This window comes from Bos mutus, chromosome 13, assembly GCF_027580195.1.
Source record: "Bos mutus isolate GX-2022 chromosome 13, NWIPB_WYAK_1.1, whole genome shotgun sequence".
Classification (NCBI taxonomy): Eukaryota; Metazoa; Chordata; class Mammalia; order Artiodactyla; family Bovidae; genus Bos; species Bos mutus.
The window spans coordinates 71,222,895-71,246,371 of record NC_091629.1 but is presented as its reverse complement, the minus strand read 5'-3'; the positions used below and the strand labels follow the sequence as shown (position 1 = coordinate 71,246,371).

At 44.8% G+C, this 23,477-nt stretch overlaps 1 protein-coding gene across 1 annotated transcript in view; it reads left to right on the top strand.

Moving 5' to 3' along the window:
• Positions 1 to 23,477, top strand: part of NINL (ninein like) — a 98,294-nt gene that overhangs the window by 249 nt on the left and 74,568 nt on the right.

The window sequence follows — 23,477 nt, the reverse complement described above, 5'->3', positions numbered from 1 at the left end:
TCCGCGCCTCGCTCTGCCCCCGGGCCTGGGGGCCCCTGAGTCAGTCCGGAGGGAACTCGCTTCCCTCGAGACCCTGGGGCGCGGGGCGGCTTCGGTAGAGCCAGGCCCTCTCGCGGGTCGCGTCTGGGTTGCCGCTCCAGGACCTTGGCTCAGGTGGCCGGCGGGCGATCGGCTGGAGTCCCAAGGCGGCCGGGCCGGTCCTCTAGGCGGCTGCTGGCGTCCAGTTACTGCTCGGGATGAGCTCTGAGTAAGATCGCCTCACTGTGCAGAAGCTCTGCTTCCTACCTGCTTCCTTTTGCTGTATTACGAGTTTGCACTTGAAAAAATTGTTAGAAATAAGGACTCACGCTCTGGGGCGGAAAAGTTTGTTATGAGTTTTGTATGCTGTAAGTAGTTTTTGCAGAAGCGCGGCTTTCCTCCCGCGGGTGCGCTCAGTCGCGGATCCCATAAATCATACTGATAACTGGAAACTCCTTGTTGAGCTGTGTATTTGCACAAGATGGAAGTGAGGAAGTTCGCTCGGGTCCTTTCTGCTCCTGGAGACTTAGGCCGAGCTGTGGAACGGCCCCGGGGGTGGTGGTGCAAGGGAAGGTGGGGTTGGGGGCAAGAACTGGGAGCCGGTGGTCTTGTGATGGTCCAGGCTGGAGGATCGAGTGATGCTCGCGGTCCCACCGCCAGCACTGTCAATAGGACGGAGCGACGGTAAGCTGCTCTTGAGGGGCTGCTGCTGAAATTATAGTTCAGGTTCAATAAAAAAAATAGATAATCGTTTTTGCAGAATGGTAAAATAACAGGCCATCTCCAAAGCACCTGAATCTCAGATAACATTTTACGTCATCAAACTAGGAGAACAGTTTATCGAAAAGTTAGGGTTTTAACATTTTTTAATTGAGGAATTTATCTTATTTACCTTTTCTTTTTGGCCACTCCGCTTGTGGGATTTGAGTTCCCCTGACCAAGGATCCAACCTATGCCACCTTCCTGGAGTCCTAACCACAGGACCACCAGAGAATTCTGTTCAGTTGAGGAGTTTATATAAACTTTGATGGATAGCTGTTTTTCTCTAGCTCATGTTTACCCCAGACATTGCAGTTTGCAGGGCTTCTCGGAGGTGGATGGGCTGTGTCATTGTGCACAACATGCTGGGGATTCATCCTTTAGTGTTACAGTAGTACCCTTACATATGAACCTTCAAGTTGTGAACTTTCAAAGATGCAAATGTGCATCGCATCACCATCAGGCAGGAGTGAAATTGCAGGTTGTCCTCCATCTGTGGCTGATGATCCTTCACCTCTACCATCTCCCATCTCCTTTAGTCAGTAACTCTTCTTGCCTGTTGTAACTCTCCTTGCCTGTTTAGTCAGTAACTCTTCTTGCCCCTGTGTGCCAGCTGTTGTACTGTAGTTTTTCAAGGTACTGTACTGTAAGATTAAAAATGTTTTCTTTATTTTTTTTGTGTTTGTTTCATTTGTGTGAAAAGTATTGTAAACCAACTATAGCACAGTGCTATATAGCCGATTTTGTTAGTTGGGTACCAGTGCTAACTTTGTTGGACTTATGAACAAATTGGCTTTAAGGACATGTTCTTGGAATGGAGCTTGTTCATATGTAGGGGACTTACTGTAGTTTGATTCTGTGTCTTGAGTCCTTACGAACATCTGGTGGTGGGAAATAGAGTAACAGAAGAGTTGCAGAGTTCTATCTGAGTATTCAAGGTGTTCAGATCCTGCCCTTTTATGGTGAGTGGCTTTAGGTGCTGGTTGCTGGTTACTGGATGGTTTGTTTCTTTTTTTTGAAGATGGCGCATGTGGTGTTTGGGGCATGTGATAGATCCCTCTGTCCATGTTCTTTCTACGTTGGACACTTAGCTTTGGATCTTGCCACAAGCAGGCAGTTGCTGAACATCTCTCTTCTTCTCTGACTCAAGATAGGTCTAGAAGAAGGAGGCAAAAACAGTGTCTGGCGTGCCTTGAAGTAGAAGTTTCAGAGGTGGAGTCACTTGCGTGGCATGGCTTCTGACTGAAGGAATAGTGCTCTCCAACTTGGAAGAGTGTTTCCAGTACCCAGGCCACTTTGCCGTCTGGTTCCATGGTCATTCCCTAAAAAGTTGAGTGGCAGTAGCTGTAACTGGACTTTAGGTTTGAACTTAACTTAGTCCTTGGCTTCAAGTGCAGTGAAGTGAAATGAAGTGAAGTGAAGTCGCTCAGTCGTGTCCGACTCTTTGTGACCCCATGGACTGTAGCCTACCAGGCTTTTCTGTCCATGGGATTTTCCAGGCAAGAATACTGGAGTGGGGTGCCATTTCCTTCTCCAAGTATGAATTAGGAATTCAGGCTCAAGGCCAGCAATTTGGTTAATCACAAGCAGGAGGCCAGACTCTACCTGGAGCTATTTGGCGGGTGGTGGCAGCAGAAGGTTTTCCCTGCCCCAGCCCCAAGGTGACCTTGAGCCCGCTGGTGAGACCTCTCCACCAGGGGATTCTGACTGTCAGCATTGTTTGGCTTGTGAACTATGGGACCAAGGGGTTCTTTTGGGCATTCTGTATTTTTAGTTTCTTGGTGGAAGTTGGAGTTTGCATCTGCTCTGATAGTTGCACATTTCTTTCTCAACTCTGGATGGCCCTTCCTTAGACTTGGGGGCTGAGGTACAGGCTTTGGGTGGGCTTATGTGGCTCATTGCACAGGTGGTGTGTCCCTGGTACCTGGGCCCCATGCCGCGCTGAGCTACTGTCAGAAATGGAGCCGATTCTCTTGGTGATTTCTGTTTAAGTTGTGCCTAAGCACTCACTGTGGGCCAGGCTCTCTTCTCAGTGCTTCGGGTAAATTCCTTTGGCTGGTGCTCACAGCAGTCTGCTGAGCTGGCTGTACTGTGGTTCCCATCTCGAAGACTGGTACTTCATTGCCTCAGTGACAATGTTGTTTCTTTACATTAGAAAGAAAATGAGGGTTTTTCAGTGTTGGTGACTGAAAACCAAAACCAAAACCAAAACAAAAAAAACCCATGAAGCTGTGACTAACATCATCTGTCTAGTCATCCTAAGTGCGGGACAAGAGAGGAACTGTCAACCAAATTCCATCTGTGAACAAGAGTGTAGATGGCTTAATAAACTGGCCTTGCATTCTGTGGGCCTCCTGGATGTGTCTGTCCTTGGAAGTAACAATAACAACTAACAATAGTAACAAAAGAGCTGGAGTGTAGGAGTGTGGTTCACGCCAGGTGGTGGTGTTGCTCTCAGGGTCAAAGATGGCATGAATTTAAGAGCCAGCATCACATCATGTAATGAAACATTCACAGATTTGGGGTTCAGTTTCAGGGCACAGGGGTTTCCTTGTGCCCTGGTAAAGAATCTGCCTGCAATGCGGGAGGCCTGGGTTTGATCGCTAGGTTGGGAGGATCCCCTGGAGAAGGGAACCACTGCCCACTCGTGTTCTGGCCTGGAGAATTCCATGGGCAGAAGAGCCTGGCAGGCTACAGTCTATGGAGTCACAAAAAGTCGGACACGACTGAGCGACCTTCACTCTCTCACTTCAGGGCACAGGAATTTTGTCAACGATTGTAAATTCTCTAACAACCAACAAGACAGTCTGCTCAGTGGAGAGTTTGATGAGCAGGCAGGCTGTCATACCCCAGGGAGAGCTCCCTGTACCTGGACCATCTCCACCTGCCCTGCGCTCAGGGGTCCCGAGGCGCCGCTCCATCCAGCCACCTGGCCTCTCGGCTTCCGGCTGCGTCCCCGGAAGTGGGCAAAGCCAAGTAAAAGTGGGCAGCGTCACCAGTTCTCCAGCTGGGGCCGGATGACAGAGCCGGGGGTAGACCAGACTCTTCCGCTCACACTGGGGGACGCTGACCCCGTGATAACAGGAAGGGCTGTGCCGCCGCCTCCCGGGCATGATACTGCTCACTGCAGCCACCACTGAGCCCCCTGGGCCCAGGTGACTGGTTCTGTGGTTCGGCTCCCGAGAAAGCCGCTGCTGTCTGAGGACCTAGATTAAGAAAGGGACAGGGCGAGTTTGCCCCTGGACTGGGCCACTGTCTGCATCAATGACCTGTGCTCGCTGCTGGTCGCACTCTAACAGGTCGTTCGCAAGGTTCTACATAATTAATCAGACATAGTCGGTCCTGCTCTGTGGCAAAAAAGTAAAAACATAGCTGGTAGTTACATGCAGCAGTGTGACTTCAAAATTAAGCAGTTCTTGATACATTTTTAATTCTTTTTTAATACTCATTATTTCAAGTTGAACACACAAAATAAGGTGTTGACTGCCCTGCTGTGGATGCCCCTTAACTAAGTGACTGATCAAAGTTATGGTCCCAGATAACCTCCTGATAAGAGGTGCAGAGAAGGACACAGCCTTGCTTGGGGTATTGCTGCGGTAACCTGAATCTCGTGTGGGAAACAAACTACATTTGAGTCACATTCTACAAAGTAACTGGCCTCTGGCCTCTTTTCTGGGTATGCTGGGTCTTCGGTTGCTGCTCGGGCTTTTCTCTAGTTGGGGTAAGCGGAGGCTGCACTCTGGTTTGCGGCGCGCAGGCTTCTCACCTCTCTCTGCAGAGCCCGGCTCCAGGGCCTGTGAGCTTCAGCGGCTGCTGCTTGTGGGCTGGAGAGCGCAGGCTCGGTTTGTGGCTCACGAGCTTAGTTGCTCTGCAGCATGTGCGGTCTTCCTGGATCAGGGATCGAACCTGTGTCTCCTGCATTGGCAGGCGGATTCTTTACCACTGAACCACCAGGGAATTCCTGGCCTCTGTACTCTTAAACTTTCAGGGCCAAGAAACACAAAGAAAGATGAGGAACTATTCCAGTTGAAAGAGTGCTGAGGGATCTGAGAACTATATACAGTGCTTAGCTGTGGACTGGATTCGGGGGAGGGTAGCTGTAAAGGACATTATTGGGTCAGTGGGCAAAATTTGAGTGTGAAGGTGGATGGGCCAATAGTATGCTAGCAATATCATGTTTCCTGAGTCTGATAACAGTGCTGTGACCATGTGCTTGTGTTTGTAAATACATGTGGAAGTAGGGCGTTGACCAAAAAGTTCATTTGGGTTTTTCTGTTACATCTTGTGAAAAGCCTGAACAAACTTTCTGGCCAATTCTATGTTTAGGGATAAGACGGCACATAGTCTAAAACTTCATGGGGTAAGGGGGAGGGGAGAAAATGATCATATGGACGTAGGATCAATGGGGCAAAGTGAAAGCAAGACATTGGTGAAGTTATCTAGGCAAAGAGTGTTGGCGAATTCTTTGTACTGTTCTTGCAACTTCTCTATGCATTTGAAATTGAAAGTACATCAGAATAAAAAGTTACAAAAACAAATGTCTGCCCTGGATTCACAGCAATGTAAAACTCTGCCACTGATAAAAGCTTACACTATTTCATCTTTTCTAAGATGCATTTTTTTCATCTTCTCACTTCTCTGAATTTGGGTTGAATTTTTTTTTTAATTGTTGTTGTTGTGCTGGGTCTCCGTTGCTGCACACCTGCTTTCTCTAGTTGAGGTGCATGAGGCCTGGTCTTCATTGTGGTGCACAGGCGTCTCACTGCGGTGGCTGCTCCTGTCGTGGAGCACAGGCTCTATGCTCACAGGCTTCAGTGACTGCAGCACTTGGGCTCGGTGGTTGTGGCACAGGGGCTTAGTTGCTCCGTGGCATGTCACATCTTCCCAGCTCAGGGATTGAATATGTGTCCCCTGCATTGGCAGATTCTAACCCACTGGATCACTAGGGAAGTCCTTGCGGGTGCATCTTACGATCGACGCTGTCTTAGAATTCATCGTGTCAAGTTTTGACAGAGTTTTCCTTTCTTTGTCCTTTGTCTTAGCATCAGAGGCACCTTGGGTTTGATGAAATGTGGTATTCTCTCTGGGCTCCCCTGGCGGCTCAGACAGTAAGGTATTCTCCCTGGCTGTGTTGTTTGAAGAGGTGGGAAAAGAAGATGGTGCTTTGAGTAGCTTTGTGTGTCAAGTTTCGCTCACAGGAAGTTTTACTCAGCTAGTGTCTTTGCCCCAGGCCAGATATCTAGCTGCCTTTGCTCATTTCCACTTCTGTGCCTGCTAGGTATTTCAAACTCAACACATTCCAGGCTGGATTTCTGTGTTCACCTCTACCCACAAACTGCTCTTCCTCTGGGTTCCTGTCTCAGAGTGGAACCTGACTTTTAGCCAGAGTTGGCTCAAAATGGGCCCCTGAGAGGAGCGCAAGGACCCGTCAGTGCTTACAGAGATGGGGTGTGGGTGCATCCCGGTCTCACCTGGGACACAGGCTGATTTTAGACTGCCTAGTTTTTGTCTTTGGGCTCCAAATATCTGTGCCTCGTTTCCCCCATTTGTCAAATGAGGATATTTTCCTCAAGTCTATGAAGATAATGGACAAGCAAGTTCAGTAACCATAAAACTCTGAAATCCTGTGACTTAAAACAGGAGAGCATTTTAGGAAGACTTTTATAGTATCATTCAAAGTGAGCTCCCCGGAGAAGGCAATGGCACCCCACTCCAGTACTTTTGCCTAGAAAATCCCATGGACGGAGGAGCCTGGTAGGCTGCAGTCCATGGGGTCACTAGAGTCAGACACAACTGAGCGACTTCACTTTCACTTTTCACTTTCATGCATTGGAGAAGGAAATGGCAACCCACTCCAGTGTTCTTGCCTGGAGAATCCCAGGGACGGGAGGCCTGGTGGGCTGCCGTCTATGGGGTCGCACAGAGTCGGACACGACTGAAGCGACACAGCAGCAGCAGCAAAGTGAGCAGCAGCAAAGTGAGCTCCCATGAAGCAGACCTGCTCTGAGCTCCCATGTCAGTGAGGGCAGGGGTGTGGGCAGCCAGTACTTCCTCCCAGGCTTCTTTCCCGAATGGAGTCCGGTTCCTGGATGAGTCAGGGTGGTGTTGGTTTTACACCGGATGCTGGCAGGCACCACCAGGAGCAGGGCTGTTTTATAGAACTGGCCGTGCCTGGTGCTCCCAGGGTCCTCTCCACCCTGGGGCCACTGGTCAGTGTCACTGGAACTTGCGTGGCATCGTATTGTCTCACTAGTCTTGAACCGCTCATGTGTCAGACTTGGGAATGGCTCCATCTGAACCTTTTTAGCCCCGTTTGATTTAGGAAACTGCATCAGCTCAGGATGGTAACACTTTACTATTTTGTTTGGCATGGACTTCAAGCAACTGCAATAGCAAAATACGGTGATTTCCCCATGGCCTGGTTTCTTCACTGCTGTGTTTTGTCTACATTTTGGGTGATTGCTTCTTGGCATTTTTTGTACAATAATTTTTATTTGTTTGTTTCTGGCTGGGCGGGGTCTTTGTTGCTGTGAGGCCTTTTTCTCTAGTTGCAGTGTGCAGGCTTCTCGTTGCGGTGACTTCTCTTGTGCACAGGCTCTAGGGCGTGCAGGCTTCAGTAGTTTCGGTATGGGGGCGGGCTTAGTTGTTCTTCCGCACGTGGGATCTTCCAGAATCAGGGATGGAACCCATGTTGCTAGTGGACTCTTTACTGCTGAGCCACCAGGGAAGCCCACTTCTTGGCATCTCTGAGTCTGCTGCTGGGCCACTGAGTTGTTGGTGTTGACAGTGACCTTCACAGCAGGCTCATTCTTCAGAAGGAGAAACCCAGGGTTTCTGAGTTTTGCTGAATTCTGCGGACTTTTAAATATGTGTAGAGAACAAAGAAGATCAGCAATTTTGTGTGATTTGCCTTTAGGCTCCTAAAGGCTTGGCTGGAATTTAAGATAAGAAAGTTGGATAACACTGAGCAGGGGCAAATTGTTCCTGCCACTGCTAAGTCACTTCAGTCATGCCCGACTCTGCGACCCCATAGACGGCAGCCTACCAGGCTCCCCCGTCCCTGGGATTCTCCAGGCAAGAACACAGGAGTGGTTGCCATTTCCTTCTCCGATGCATGAAAGTGAAAAGTGAAAGTGAAGTCGCTCAGTCGTGTCCGACTCCTAGTGACCCCATGGACTGCAGCCTACCAGGCTCCCCCGCCCATGGGATTTTCCAGGCAAAAGTACTGGAGTGGGGTGCCATTGCCTTCTCCGAAATTGTTCCTAGGGTTTTCTAAATAGATTTTGTAGTCTTTGTTATTTTATTCTCTTGTGTTCTTATTGCCAACACAAAATGAGAAAGGTTCTGGCAAAGGGAAAGTTTCTTAACAGATGAATAGAAATGGACTGGGACACAGAGTGTTGGGTTAAAGTAATGCTTTTAATTTGGGGGACTATCCGAGTTAATGTTCTTTCCTTATAATTAGGTTTCCTAATATAAAATTCTTGCGTAACATTAGGACATTCTTGGTTTGGTTTCGAGCTAGAAGGACGTTTTCTCATATATTCTGGATTTCAGATTCCTGAACTTAGTCATGGAAAAACTTTTTTTTTTTTTGGTATTTAAAACTGCTTTGTGGGTTTATATGCGATCAGTAGGCATGAGGCAGGATGTAAAAGTTGGTAGTTCTGTGTAGTTAGACCTCAGTATGTGTTCACTTACCAACTCTGTGACTTTGAGCAAATTACCTAACCTCTCTATGCCTCAGTTTCCTTGCTTTTAATATAAGGATGATAATACATATACATACATATATATATATGGATGATAACAGCACCTCCCTCACAAGGCTAAATTCCTCAGTTTTAGGAATGTGCCCATTAAAAGATGAGTGCTCAAGAAATACTAGTTTTGTATTATCAAAAGTTTATTTAGCAAGAGCGAGCATTCTGTGGAGGTGTCAAAGGTCGAGACATCTCTCCTGCGGCTCTGGCTGTCCGCAGAAAGTAGACTCCAGTGCCTGCAGGCTTTAAGAAAACCTCCTGGAGCCTGTTTTACTTTTTCTGTCTTAACGTTTAAGGTCACTTGACTGAAATAAAAATAAATTGCAACGGTTATCCTACAAAGAGAAACTACTCAGAATGGCAAAATATGCAAACATTTCAAAAAATGATAAACACAGATTAACTTTAATGAAAGAGTATATTCACCAGGATGCTCTCATTACCCTGCAGGCTCCGTCCTTGCCTCCACTGTGGAGGCAAGCAGCATGTGGAGTCGAAAGGTGTGCTAGATTTCTGCTTTGTTCTGCTAATTTCTGTAGTTTTGTTTTTTTTAAAGATGAGGTTTGTGTGATGATACAGTTTACAGGTCTGTCCGTTTTCACTGTTGTTGAAAACACACACCTGGTGACTTCCTGGTGGTCCAGTGGGTAAGACTCTGCTTCCAGTGCAGGGGCACGGGTGCCGTCCCTGCCTGGTTGAGGAACTAAGATCCTTCCTGCTGGGCTGTGTGGCAAAAAAAAAAAAAACACCTGGTGTGCTGAGTTGTTCCCTCTGGTTAGGCTTCTGGTTTTTTCCTAAACAGTTAGGAACTTTCACATAGCATTCTATGAAAAATTTTAGGTTTCCTCTTGTCTTTCTCTTTGGATATGAAAGCACACCCCTTGGTTTTTTCTTCCAGTCCCACCTCTGCTCCTTTATGTGCCTGGTGGGATGGGTGTGCAGTGGGGTCTCTGACCAGAACATCCTCAGTGGCCCCTCCCTGGGAGGTGGGTGGGAGTGTCAGCCCTCTCCTCCCCACCTCTGCCCCGGGCCAGGGAGGTGGAGCCAGCTCACCTGCACCCTGGGTGGAAACCTGTTGCTTGAGCTGTTTCAGTCTGGTTTCTTTAGTGATTAGTGAGAGATGGAGTATTTCCTGCCATACCAGTAAACAAGGCTGTCACAGCCATCAGCAATTCCAGCCCTCCAAATATGAATTTCTGAACTCTGAGGGCACCCGGGAAGAACAATGCCTGCAGTAAGGCAGCCATGAGGTTGCACCATTCCCTACGGTGAGCACTGAGGAAACTTAGGACGTGAAAAAACGTAGGATACTGACCCCAGATAGCTGAGATGCATGTGAGAGGAATGATTTTAGTGGGCCCAGACTCTTGCATCTTCCTATATGTAGAAAAGTGCTAAATTCCTTGAGATATCTGGTTTTCTTTAATTCACAAAAATAACTTTTGATGTTCAGACTACTTGCGCTTTGTTGCAAACCTATATAACCTGACACCCTCCCCCCCTCCCCCAGGGTTACTTGAGATTACTTTAGGCTTGAAGTCCTAAAAATTCCCACCAAAAACCCGTAACTCTCAACTTTTAGGTTGTGACTCTTTTTTAAGTTGACATTAGCAAGATTGTGTCTGTTAAGTGTTTATTTATTTGATGAAGAAAAGCAAGATCATGCCTGTCAGAATCAGCCCGTCTTCCTGGGTATCCTGAGGACATTGCTCTGGCAGGTGAACCCTGCAGACAGCAGCAGGGGTGCTTTGTGCCGACCTTCTGGTCTGTTCTTGGACTAACCCTAGGGAAGTTTTTTAAAAAATGACCTCTCTCGCTCATTAGTGTGAGCAAGGAGCCGTCACACTAATACCCACTCACTTCAACACTGGGATCTCAGACATTTTGGAAATGAAACAAAAGGGTTTATGTGAAGTCTCTTCTGGAATTTCTGGCTTCGATAGAGAACCAAACGCTGATAAAACTAGCTGGTTCTGTGACCAGTAATAACATTTCTGTAACGAACGACAAGTGTCCTGGGACCTGCACCCTTGGGTCTGCTCTGCCTGCCTCACTGCTGGCTGCAGAGTGCTCTCGCCTCTTACTTCGGACAGAGAAATATAGGTTACTCATGTGTTTCTGGAAATGTACCTGCACCCACATCTTTCCTCCACAGTGGCGTCCGGGGAGGAGGCGACCCACCCACCTCTGTTAACTGGGGCTGGTCCCGTTCCAGTGCTTCAGAAGCTGTGTACAGGCTGCATGTGGCACAAAAGGGAATTGCAGCTTCACATTCCACACTTGTGTTGCTCAGGTGGGAGGAAGGCTGAGACTCCTTGGGAAGTCAATGACAGAGCCTCTGAAGTGAGCTGAAGTGATTTCGTTTGATCAAACTAGCTATATATGCCTTAGCATTTATAAACCTGCAGCAGGATAGTGTATTGAAATTCAGTGTATATTTGTTCTGTTTTTTCCATTCTAAGATGGTACCAGATCTTGGTGTTCCCTTGCCTCCATGATTTTTTTTAAAATTGGAATCAAAGGATGGAGGTGTTTTTTGTTTGTTTGTTTAATTTGGCTGCACTGAGTTTTAGTTGCAGCATGGGGGCTCTTTAGAAAGATCAAAAAGATTGTCTTTAGAAAGAATCCTAACATCGTCCATCAGGTGAATGACTGGACCCACTGTGGCAACCCTCACCTGGAACACTGCCCTCCGTGAAATGACAACCATCCGTGCAGCCTCACCGATGCTGAAAGAGAGTCAGTTCAGAAAGGCCATGTGCTGTAAGGATCCATTTATAGGACACTCTGGAAAAGGCAAGACTGTGGGATCAGCAAACATGGGCAGTGTTAGGACTATTTGAGGTCAGCACGTGTTTTTGGTGATGGAACCCTTCTGTGTTCTCATTCTTGTGACAGTTAATACAAATCTGTACATGTTAAAACTCTTGGAACCATATATATGCATGCATACATGGGTCAATTTTTGTGTAAGCAGTTTTTTTTTTTTTTAAAGGGAGAGAGAGGTCATTTTTAAAAAAACTTCTGCCTTTGGCCCTGTAATATAACCCTCTAGGGGGACTTCCTGGGTAGACCAGCATTTAACACTCTGAACTCCCAATGCAGGGGGCCAGGGTTTGATCCCTGGTCAGGGAACTAAATCCTGCATGCTGCAATTAATTTTTTTTAAATGAAAATAAAATGCATTTCTTGTAGACTGCATATAGTTTGGTCATATTTTTTTAATCCATTCTAACAGACTCTTTTGATTGGTGTATTTAGACCATTCACATTGAAGGTGATTATTGATATAGTTGGATTAATATCTACTCCATTTGTAAAGGAACCTTCCATTCATTGCACTTATTCTTTGTTACCTTTTTAAAATATACTCCATTCTTTTTTCCTGTCTTCTCTGACTTTAATGAGCATTTTATATGATTTCATTTTCTCTCTTCTCTTAGCATATCAATTCTTCTTTTGAAAAAAAAATTATGGTTGGCCTGGAGTTTGCAATATACATTTGCAAGTAATCTATGTCCACTTTCAAATAACTCTGTTTCACTTTACAGATAGTGCAGGTACCTCTTAACAGAGTATTCCCAGTTCCTCCTTCCTGTTCCTTATAATGTTGCAGTTGTTCATTTCCCTCATTCATAAGCTATGATCACCAGCACATTGTTGCTATTTTTATTTTGAACAGCTATATATATTGAATCAGCTAATAATAAAAACATGAGGGAATTCGCCAGTGAACTAGGGGTTAGGGCTCTGTGCTCTCACTGCCGAGGGTGTGCATTCAATCCCTGGTCCGGGAGCGAGGATCCCACAAGCCACGAGGCGTCGCCAAAAACAAAAAAAGAAAGAAAAAAGAATGAGATGCTTTATTTTACCTTCATTTATTCTTTCTCTAATGCTTTCCCTTTTTAAATGTTGATCTGAATCTCTGACCTATTAGTATATATTATTTTCCTTTTCTCTGAAGAACAATAGTTTTTGCGAGGCAGGTCTCCTGGCAATGCATTCCTTCAGTTTTTGTCTGAGAAAGTCTTTATTTCTTCCTCACTTACGAAGGATAATTTCTTTGGATATACAACCATAGGTGGGTGGTTTATTCATTCAACTCTTCAGATGTATTACTTCATTCTCTTGCTCATGTTTTCTGACAAGACATGTGATTCTTTACTTTGTTCCTCCACAGGTGAGGTGGTTTTCCCCCCTCAGGCTTTCCTTAAGGATTTGTCTTTGGTTTTCTGCAGTTCGAATATGATGTGCCTAGGTGTAGTCCTTTGGTGATATATCCTGATTGGTTGTTCTCTGAAATTCCTGGATGTGTTCTCTGGGATCCGCCATTAATTTTGGAAAATTCTCAGCCATTGTTACTTCAGATGTTTCTTCTGTTAATTTTTTATTTCATCATCTCATATTTCAATTATGCATATATTACACCTTTTGTAATTGTCTCACAATTCTTGGATATTCTATTCCTTTTTCTCCCCCTCCGCATTAGTTTTTCTCTTTGTTTTTTAGTTTGAGACGTTTCTAGTGATATAAATTAATTGCTTACTGAATTCTTTCCTCACCCATGTCCAGTCTAGTGATGAATGTATCAAAGGCATTCTTTATTTCTATTACTATATTTTTGATTTCTGGCATTTATTTTTGCTTCTTTATTAGAGTTCCCATATCTCTGCTTATATTGCATGCATGCTCAGTTGCTTCAGTCATGTCTGACTCTGCAACCCCTTAGACTATAGCCTGCCAGGCTCCTCTGTCCATGGGATTTTCCCAGACCAAACCTGTATCTTCTGCATTGCAGGTGGATTCTTTACCACTGAGCTTCTGAGGAAGCCCCTGCTTATATTACCCATTGGTTTTTTTGTAGGTTGTCCACTTTTTTCCCTTTACAGCCCCTAGCATGTTAATCATAGTTAAACTCTCAGTCTAATAATTGCAAAATCTTTGCCATATCTGAGCCAAGTTCTCATGCCTGCTTTTTCTCAGGCCTCCTCAAGCTCTGCTTTTTCTTGCCCTTAGTTTGCCTTGTAACTTTGTGTTGAAAGCTGGACTTGTGGTAGATATCAGGCTTCAGATGCTTCAGGTGTCTTCTGTGGTCTCCCTGTTGTCTCTGGGTTTTCCCAGAAACTCTATCTGAAACGGAGTCTGTGTCTGGCAGCGCCCGTGGTATAATGCATGGCTTTCCTACCAGAGCCCTGTGCATGTGGTGGAGAGGTGCTGGGTGAGGGAGGCATTCCTGTGAGTCAGACTGTTTTGTGGTCATGAGGTCCTGGACTGTGCCCTTCAGAAGTTTCTTAGCTCCCACTCATCCTTTTTTTTTTTTTTTCCTCTGTCCCAGTTGTAAGACAGGAAGGCTAGAAGAGATTCCAGTTGTCAAGTTGCTCTTTGCCCTTCCCCCATGTCTGATAAGGCTCTGTCTGATAAAATAGTTTATTCTGAGGAAAGACACACCCTTTGGTATGGATGTTTTTGAAAATGGTTACTTTTCTCTGGGTACATTTCTAAACTGTTAGTTTTCTTCTCATCCCTGTCTAAATAGTGAAAGTCTAATTCTTTTTTTTCTCCAGGCTTTATCATGAAGACCCCATGGGGCTCCTGGAAGTAAAACTCATGTCAGTGTGTCATCCCCTTTCCCTCCCCCTAGCTCAGGAGTTTTAAGTTTGATCTCGCCACCTCTAGCCTCCAGCATTTGTCAACTATGTTTATGTGGTTCTACCAGTTACTGGCTTTCGGAGGATTCTGCCCCAAGAAAACTGTGAAACTGAAAAAGCAGTTGTTCTGTCCATTTTTGCTTTGTGTTTTTTGTTGAACTATTTTTAGGTATGCTGCTAAGTCGCTTCAGTTGTGTCCGACTCTGTGCGACCCCACAGACGGCAGCCCACCAGGCTCCCCCGTCCCTGGGATTCTCCAGGCAAGAACACTGGAGTGGGTTGCCATTTCCTTCTCCAATGCATGAAAGAGAAAAGTGAAAGTGAAGTCGCTCAGTCGTTCCCGACTCTTAGCAACCCCATGGACCGCAGCCTACCAGGCTCCTCCGTCCATGGATTTTCCAGGCAAGAGTACTGCAGTGGGGTGCCATCGCCTTCTCCGATTTTTAGGTATATCTCAGTTCAATTCAGTCGCTCAGTCGTATCCAATTCTTTGTGACTCCATGGACTGCAACATGCCAGGCTTCCTTGTCCATCACCAACTCCTGGAGGCTGCTCAAACTCATGTCCATCAGGTCAGTGATGCCATCCAACCATCTCATCTGCTCTTGTCCCCTTCTCTTCCTGCCTTCAATCTTTCCCAGCATCAGGGTCTTTTCTGATGAGTCAATTCTTCACATCAGGTAGCCAAAGTATTGGAGCTTCAACTTCAGCATCAGTTCTTCTAATAAATATTCAGGACTGATGTACTTTATGGATGGACTAGTTAGATCTCCTTGCAGTCCAAGGGACTCTCAAGAGTCTTCTCCAACACCACAGTATATCAATTATCAACATCAATACCACAGAGTATCAGTTCTTTGGCACTCAGCCTTCTTTATGCTCTAACTCTCACATCCATACTTGACCACTGGAAAAATCATAGCTTTGACTAGACAGACCTCTGTTGGTAAAGTAATGTCTCTGCTTTTTAATATGCTGTCTAGGTTGGTCGTAGCTTTTCTTCCAAGGAGCAAGCATTTTTTAATTTCATGGCTGCAGTCACCATCTGCAGGGATTTTGGAGCCCAAGAAAATAAAGTTTCTCACTGTTTCCATGGTTACTCCATCTATTTGCCATGAAGTGATGGGACTGGATGCCATGATCTTAGTTTTTTGAATGTTGAGTTTTAATCCAACTTTTTCACTCTCCTCTTTAACTTTCATCAAGAGGCTCTTTAGTTCTTCTTTGCTTTCTGCCATAATGGTGGTGTCATGTGCGTATCTGAGGTTATTGATATTTCTCCTGGTAATCTTGATTCCCACTTGTACTTCATCTAGCCTGGCATTTTGCATGATGTACTCTGCATATAAGTTAAATAAGCAGAGTGACAATATACAGCCTTGACATACTCCTTAGGTATATCTACATTTAGGCTTATTATATCTTCTTGGTGAGTGGACATTTTGAAATCATTTAATGCCCCTCTTTATCTCTCGTAATTTCCTTCCTCCAAAGTCTACTTCTTCTGGTGTTAATATAGTCACTCTACATAAAGAAATATTGTTTTGTATGGCTTGTTTTACCCATCCTTCTACTAAAACATGAAGCAGATTTCCTGAGGAGAGCATGTATTTGGGTCTGATAGTCCCTTTCTTTTAGTCTGTGCATTTAGACCATTTACATTTAATGTGACCATTAATATATTTGGGTATAAGTCTATCATTTTATTATTTGTTTTCTCTTTGTCCCCGTGTGTGTTTATTGAGGTATAGTTGACATATAACTATCCTCTATATTTTTATTTCTATTTTTTTTCTTTCCTGGATTACTTGAATGTTGCTCAGTGTTCCTTTTTTTTCTATTTCACTTTTTTCTTCCAGTTTTATTGAGATATAATTGACATACAACACTATATAAGTTTAAGGTCTACAGAATGATTTTACTTACATACATCTTGAAATGGTTACCACAGTAGGTTTAGTGAACACTTATCATTTCATATAGATGCAAAATGAAAAAAAAGAAAAATAGTATTTTTCCTTATTAGAACTGTTGAGATTTACTGTCTTAACAATTTTCATATATAACATAGAACAGTGTTTATTAATTGTATTTATTGTATTATAGATTATATCCCTAGTACTTATGTATCTTACAACTGGAAGTTTGTACCTTTTTTTAAAAGAATGTATTCATAGATAAGGTTTATTCCAGTGTTTACATAAAAATGAGTTAATGTAGAACAGGAAAAGGTTTTTCCAAAGGGTTAAAATGTATCAAACAACAGAACTTGGTCCTTCCATTTAGTTTGAATTCAGTTGGCTGACTGCATCATTATTAATATCCACCCTCACTGATCATTTTCATCACACACAATATCAAAAGTCTTCTGGTGGCACTTCCTATTTCCCTGGAAGTCTCTTAAACTACTTTCAGTTACAAAAGAAGGGCAAGGATTTTATCAGCTCACACTCTACTCCATTGGAGACAAAAATACATCCCTCAATTCTCTTGTTTAAATTGTGGCTCTTGGAAAACAGTGTCCGAATGAAGAAATTAGCACTAACACACAAAGAACACAGTATAATCTCTCTATAACAGTAACTTTGCTTCAAATTTTTTTCATTAAGAATTATTTTTATTATCTCTCCACAAGGAAGTTATAAAAATACCTGTAAAAACATTGAAAAAGCTCTTTAAAATCCTGGAATGAAGAATTCTGAAGTATGATTTATGATACGTCTATGATTTGCAAATAAAAGAATCAAATAAATTCTACAAGTTGGAATTTCTGAATGACTTTGGTAGGAGTTTACCAGAAGGAGCTAAAACATCAGACCTTAACAATTTTCTGTTTTCATCTCAGTTGAATTTTTGATCTGTTGGCAGGCACAGTGCACACAGGAACTTGCTTCTGCCACTAATGATGGAGTCAGTCTGAGGGACAGATATTTGTATCCTGGATGCACCAGGCTCTTCCATGCAACTGACTGGAGTGGTCTTCCCTTATTTGTTCCATCATGTTTTAAATAAAAGTAAACATACATATGGTAAAACATTTAAATGGTACAAGAGGATTTAAAATAATCAGTAAATATCCTTTTCTCCTATAACCTAGAAAATCTGATGTTTTCCAAATCATCAAACAGTCATATGAATAATTTGCAAAGTGAAGTCAACCTTAGAGTATCTTCATCTGAAAATTATTCTCAGGATTTCTGGAATACCTTGATTCTCTCATATTTTACCTCTGGTACAGAGGAAAGCCATGCAGTCTTCTCCTTCTCAAAAAAACTAACTAGGAAAGCAACTCACACACTCTGCTCAGAGACAGCAAGTGCAGGCAACACCTTGTACCCCCTGGATCTGGTCCTAGCCACGGGCAGGGGCTCTGGTATCCACCAGAGACACGGTGGGTGCCCGGAGCCCATCCGTGCCCTTGAATGCCTCTGATCCTCCGGGCCAGCTGAGCATCCTTTGAGGAGAGCTCTGCCGCCTCTTGCAGGGCCAACAGGGCCTGGGTTTGCCAACTGAAGTCCACACCACGAGTGAATTTAACACGTATTTCTCTTGCCGGTGAAGGAGCGGGGATGGGGGGAGGAGTGGAGAGGAAAAGGAGACTCAAGAGAAGATAGATTCTCTGCGAGTCTCCGTGAATCTTCACCTCTGTTCTTCTTTCCTGGTGCTTACTCTTGGGACCTAACTGGTGGCTGGTGTCAGCTGCAGGGAGCTTAGAGACGGCGGGCACGGCTCTCCTGGTCTCGGCGGTGGGAGAGGAGGAGACAGTCTCTGGGGGCAGGGGAAGGGACGGGAGGCTGGTTGGATGAGAGAGGCAGCAGAAGGGGTCGGCAGGGGGGCTTTTGGAGCTTGGATTGCCTGCAGGCGCGTGCCCTTCTGGAGCGCTCGGATCGCCTGCAGGAGCGCATGTCTCCAGCGAGCCCGTGAACTGGAAGGCGCGCCTGGACAGGGGCCGGCAGGCGGGCAGCGGGCCGGGCTGGGTGGTGCCTGGCTTTGTACCGGACCAGATTCTTCCAATTCCCCTCCCAACACCCCTCTGCATACCTCCAGTGGCAAATGCGGGCTATGAACTTGTTTATTTTTGAAGTAAATTGGTGTTTCGCCCTGGGACTTTCTTCTTTCAGATCTGGGTTGGGGGCAGAGGCCGGGAGGGCTGGGTCTACCCGCCTCACCCGGCTGGGTGGTGCTCTGGAAGTTTGTACTCTTTGACCAGATTCTTCCAATTCCCCTCCCAACACCCCAACTGTGAAGAAGGCTCTACCTCCAAAGACTAAAGACTACAGTCTCTGATCTTTTTCTATGAACTTGTTTATTTTTGAAGTATAATTGACTACAGCACTCTGTTAGTTCCCCGGTGCACCGCATAGTGATTTGACATTTCTATACATTTCAAAATAAATCTGTCACCATGAAAGGTATTTCTTTGTTACTGACTATATTCTTCTACATTGACTGTATTGTTGATTATATTCTTAGTGTTCCATTTTAATAATTTTTATTGATGTTTTTCACCATGTATCTCTGTATTTTAGTGGTTGCTCTGGTGATTATAATATTCATATTTAGCTTTTCTCTGTCTGCTTGGAAATAAGATTGTGCCAAGTCAAGGGGAACATAGAAGCCACACCACCACTTAGTGCTACATCTTCATGCATCAAAAACTGCTTCAGACAGTGTTAGAAATTTTGCTTTCTGCTGTCATACATATATACATCATACATACATACAAATAGTCTCGGGACTTCCCTGGTGGTCCAGTGGCTAGGACTCTGTGCTCCCAGTGCACGGGGCCTGGGTTTGATCCTGCTCGGGAACTAGATCCCACCTGCTGCAATGAAGATGGAAGGTCCCAAGTGCCACAACTAAGACCTGGCACAGCTACATAAATACATAAAAATAAATATTTCTTAAATAAATGAGAAGTATAAAAAGCTGACTGCTTTGGCCACTTGTTTAAAATTAGGGACTCCCTGGCAGTCCAGTGATTAAGACAAGGGTTCCACCCCTGGTCAGGGAACTAAGATCCCACACATTGGATGGCACAGACCAAAAAACCATAAGACTCATATTTACATAGTTATTTGCCATTTCTATTGCTCTTCCTTTATTCTTGAAATTTGTTTCCCTCTGGTATTTTTCTCTTTGAATCTGAAGAATTTCCTTTAGCCTTTCTTTCAGAGTGGGTCTGCTAGAGAGCTCCCTTCTTGCTCTAATGCAGGTGGTACAGAAGGTGAGGATTCAGCGTAGCACTGCTGATCAGTGAGTGTCCAGGGTGCCCGGTCACTGCTAAATTGCCTTGTGTGACCGTCATGGTTAGTGTACTGGAATTGCCTGGTTTCAGTCACACGACATGCTCACCACACGGCAGACAGCTGCCCTGTCCTGGGCCAAACAGGCAGAGGCAGCTGAGCTGGGATGAGTGCTGTCTGATAGCCGCCTTTGCTCCTTCTGACTCAGTGACCCACCTGTCTTCTTGAAATGTGTGCTCCCCTTCCCTTGTGATGGAGCAAAGTCCAGACATCAACCATATGCTTCCACGGTCACCTGGTAACATGGGAGCCCTGTGCATCAGCTTTTCCAAAACCATCAGATATTTCTCTTTGATAGTACAGAATTAAATAGGAATTTAATAGAATTAAATGGAATTAAATAGGTTTCTTTCCCCCCTCATTAAAGAAATTTCAGGCTTTAAAAGAAGGCAGGGGAATACTCGGGGTTTAGGGACCTCTTGAAATCATTTGAGGCCAGGCTGGCTTTTCAAAAATATTTAGTATTTATTTATCTATTTGGTTATGTCAGGTCCTGGTTTCCACACATGGGGTCTTCGTTGTGACTCTCTAGTTGCGGCTTGTTGGCTTAGTTGCTCCATGGCATGTGGGATCTTAGTTCCCCAACCAGGAATCGAACCTTTGTTCTCTGCATTGCAAGGCAGATCTTAACCACTGAACCACCAGGGAAGCACCAGGCATATGTATGCAGACCAAGATACATGACCTTCAGACACGCAGAAAGGTCCCCTTCTCAGGAAGGCCTTCCCCATCTGCCCCATTTAAGGCTGTGAGTTGACGATAGCCCGCCTCCTCCTGCTCTGTTTCTCTCACGTTACCTATCACCGTTTGAGATAGGGTTTGCTTATTTGCCAGGTTTGTCTGTTTCGTTAGTTGCAGTGTCCTAAGTGCCTAGACTGGTGCATGCTCAGTAAATATATATTTTTACCTTGCTGCATGGCTTGTGGGATCTTAGTTCCCTGACCAGAGATTGAACCCAGGCCCTCAGCAGTGAAAGCATGGAGTCCTAACCACTGGACTGCCAGGGAATTCCCTCAGTAAATATTTCCTGGATGAAAGAACAGTTTTGCAACTTTCTTTTCTTCCTTTTAAAAAAGTTGTCATCCCTGACATCCTCCCATGGTGTACATAACCACACCGGGCACCTCCTCTCTTTTCATGTTCCACCAACTATCCTTGGGCTTCCCAGGTGGCGCTGGTGGTAAAGAACCTGCTTGCCAAGGCAGGAAACATAAGAGCCCCAGCTTTGATCCCTGGGTCAGGAAGATCCCCTGGAGGAGGGAATGGCAACCTACTCCAGTATTCTTGTCTGGAGAATCCCATGGACAGAGGAGCCTGGCAGGCTACAATCCCTGGGGTCACAAAGAGTCAGACACAACTGAAGTGACTTAGCACACATGCGCACTGCCATCCTAGCTTGGTCCTAAAGCTACAGAGTGTGCTGTTACTGCCTGCAAGTGATTTGAGGGAAGTGACATGCTCTGGGACCCTTAAGCTTTAGGATGGAGAAGCACGGGCCCCTGACGTGGCCTCTTCTGTGTGAAGGAAGGCCGTCTGATATGCTGACGCCCCGACACAGGCCTGTCCTTTCAGGTCTTATGCGGGTCATTATATGATAGTCCCGGGTGCTTCACACAGTAAAGAATCTGCCTTCAGTGCAGGAGACCTGGGTTTGATCCTTGGGTTGGGAAAATCCCCTGGAGAAAGTTATGGCAACAAACTCCAGTATTCTTGCCTGGAGAATCCCCATGGACAGAGGAGCCTGGAGGGCTAGAGTCCATGGGGTCACAAAGAGTCGGACATAACTGAGTGACTAAGCACAATCTGTTGAAGGAGGTTGTACAGGTCTCATGAGTCAGAAGCTGGCAGGTAACTGCTGAAAAGCAACCGTGCTAGGGAACCTAAGACCCTGGATAGCATCACAATGCATTGGCAGTGAAACCACCTCCTGGGAAAAGCAGGAGGCTCCAGCTCGTGCCTCGCCTTTGGGGCTTGCTGATAGGAAATGAACAAGTGCCTGCCAGGTGCCACTGCTGTGTGATGACACGGGGGTGCAGACCAGGTCCATTTCCTTTGCTGTGCTGTTTGCAGCACTCCAAACCCACCCGCCTGGATGCTGTCTATCTCTGGCTGATGGCTTGTGATTGGCCCCCAGCACATTTCTGCAGGGGAGCAGGGCTTCTTGTCAAAACCACCTGGGTTCCAGGGAGTAGAGAATTAAAACATCTAAGAGGAAAGAATACAGGGATTGTGTCTTGGGGAAAATGGGATGGTTTTGAATAAGTCTTTGTGTTTGGAAAGGGTGTTAAGAAGGAAAAAGGCATCTGTGCAAATTACTTTGGTCACCTCCTTTAAGAAGACTGCCTTGATGGTTCATCTAGTGGTTAAGAATCTGCCTATGACACAGGTTCCATCCCTGGTCCAGGAATATTCCATATGCTGCAGGGCAATGAAGCCCATGTACCACAACCTCTGAGCCTGTGCTCTAGAGCCTGCAGGCCGCAGCGTCTGAAGCCCACGCATCCTAGAGCCAGTGCTGCACAGCCAGAGAAGCCCCCGCACCGAGAAGCCCTCACACACTGCAACCAGAGAGTGGCCCCCATTTGCCACAGCCAGAGAAGGCTCATGTGTGGCCGCGGAGACCTGGCACAGCCCAGAGTAAATACATAAATAATAAGAGTAAAGAAGATAATAGTAAATCTTAAAGAAAGATTTCAGACCACTGAAAGATTTTTAGAGGTTCCAAGGAGACAAAAATTATTATGAAATGAATGCTTAACCACTGCTTGTTATACTCAACATATTTTAAAATTAATTTTTATTGGAGTAGAGTTGCTTTGCAATCTTACTTTAGTTTCTGCTGTACAGCAAAGTGGATCAGTTATATGTATACATATATCCCCTCTTTTTTAGATTTCTTTTCCTACTTAAGTCACCACAGAGCATTGGATAGAGTTCCCTGAGCTATACAATACGTTCTCATTAGTTATCTCTTTTATACATCAGTAGTGTACATGTGTCAATCCTCAACATATTTATTTTAGACAAGGTGGTTGATGGTATTGTGTACATTATTTATATCCCCCCCCCTACTTTGGATCTACTTCTATTACCTGTTAAGAAACTGGTGTTTAAAATTTCCATCTGTTTCTAGCTTTGGTTCCTTCAGTTCTTGTTTTGTTTGTTTTGAGGCTCTGTTGTTAGGCATGTGGATATTTATGACATGCCTTCCTGCTGAATTATCACTATGAGAAGTCTATCTTCTATCTCTAGAAGTCTAGAGACTTCTTCAGTATTCTTCAGCATTCTAATGTTTAAAGTATGCATGCTATGGGTTCTAACCAGTTACTTTTAAAAAATTGCAGCTTTACTTAAGAAAATGACAGTTTTATTGAGATACAATTCACATACCATCAATTCACCCATTTAATATGTATAATTCAGGGGTTTTTAGTATATTCACAGGGTTGTGCAACCATGGCCACAACAACTTTCAGAACATTTTCATCATCTCAAAAGAATCCCACATTAGCAATCATTCTCCGTTTCATTCAGACACCCCACCCCCATCAGCCCAGGGCAACCACTAATTTATTTTCTGTCTCTATACATTTGCCTCTTCTAGACATTTCATATACATGAAATCATACTATATGTGGTTTTTATGACTGGCTTCTTTCGCTTGGTATAATGTTCTCAAGAGTCCTAAGTATTATAGCATGTTTCAGTATTTTATCCAACCATTGTTTCTGTTTTCTTTAAAAAAATTAATAGACTTTCTTTTTTAGAGCACTTTTAGGTTTGCAGCAAAATTGAATAGACAGTGCAGAGAGTTCCCATATATTGGGTTAGCCAACAAGTTCGTTCATGTTTTTCTGTAATATCTTATGGAAAAACCCAAACAAACTTTTTAGCCAACCCAATACTTCTCCCACCCCATCCCTCACCACTGTGGTTGTAGTTGACAAATCTACATTGATACCATGATCACCCAGAGTCCAGAG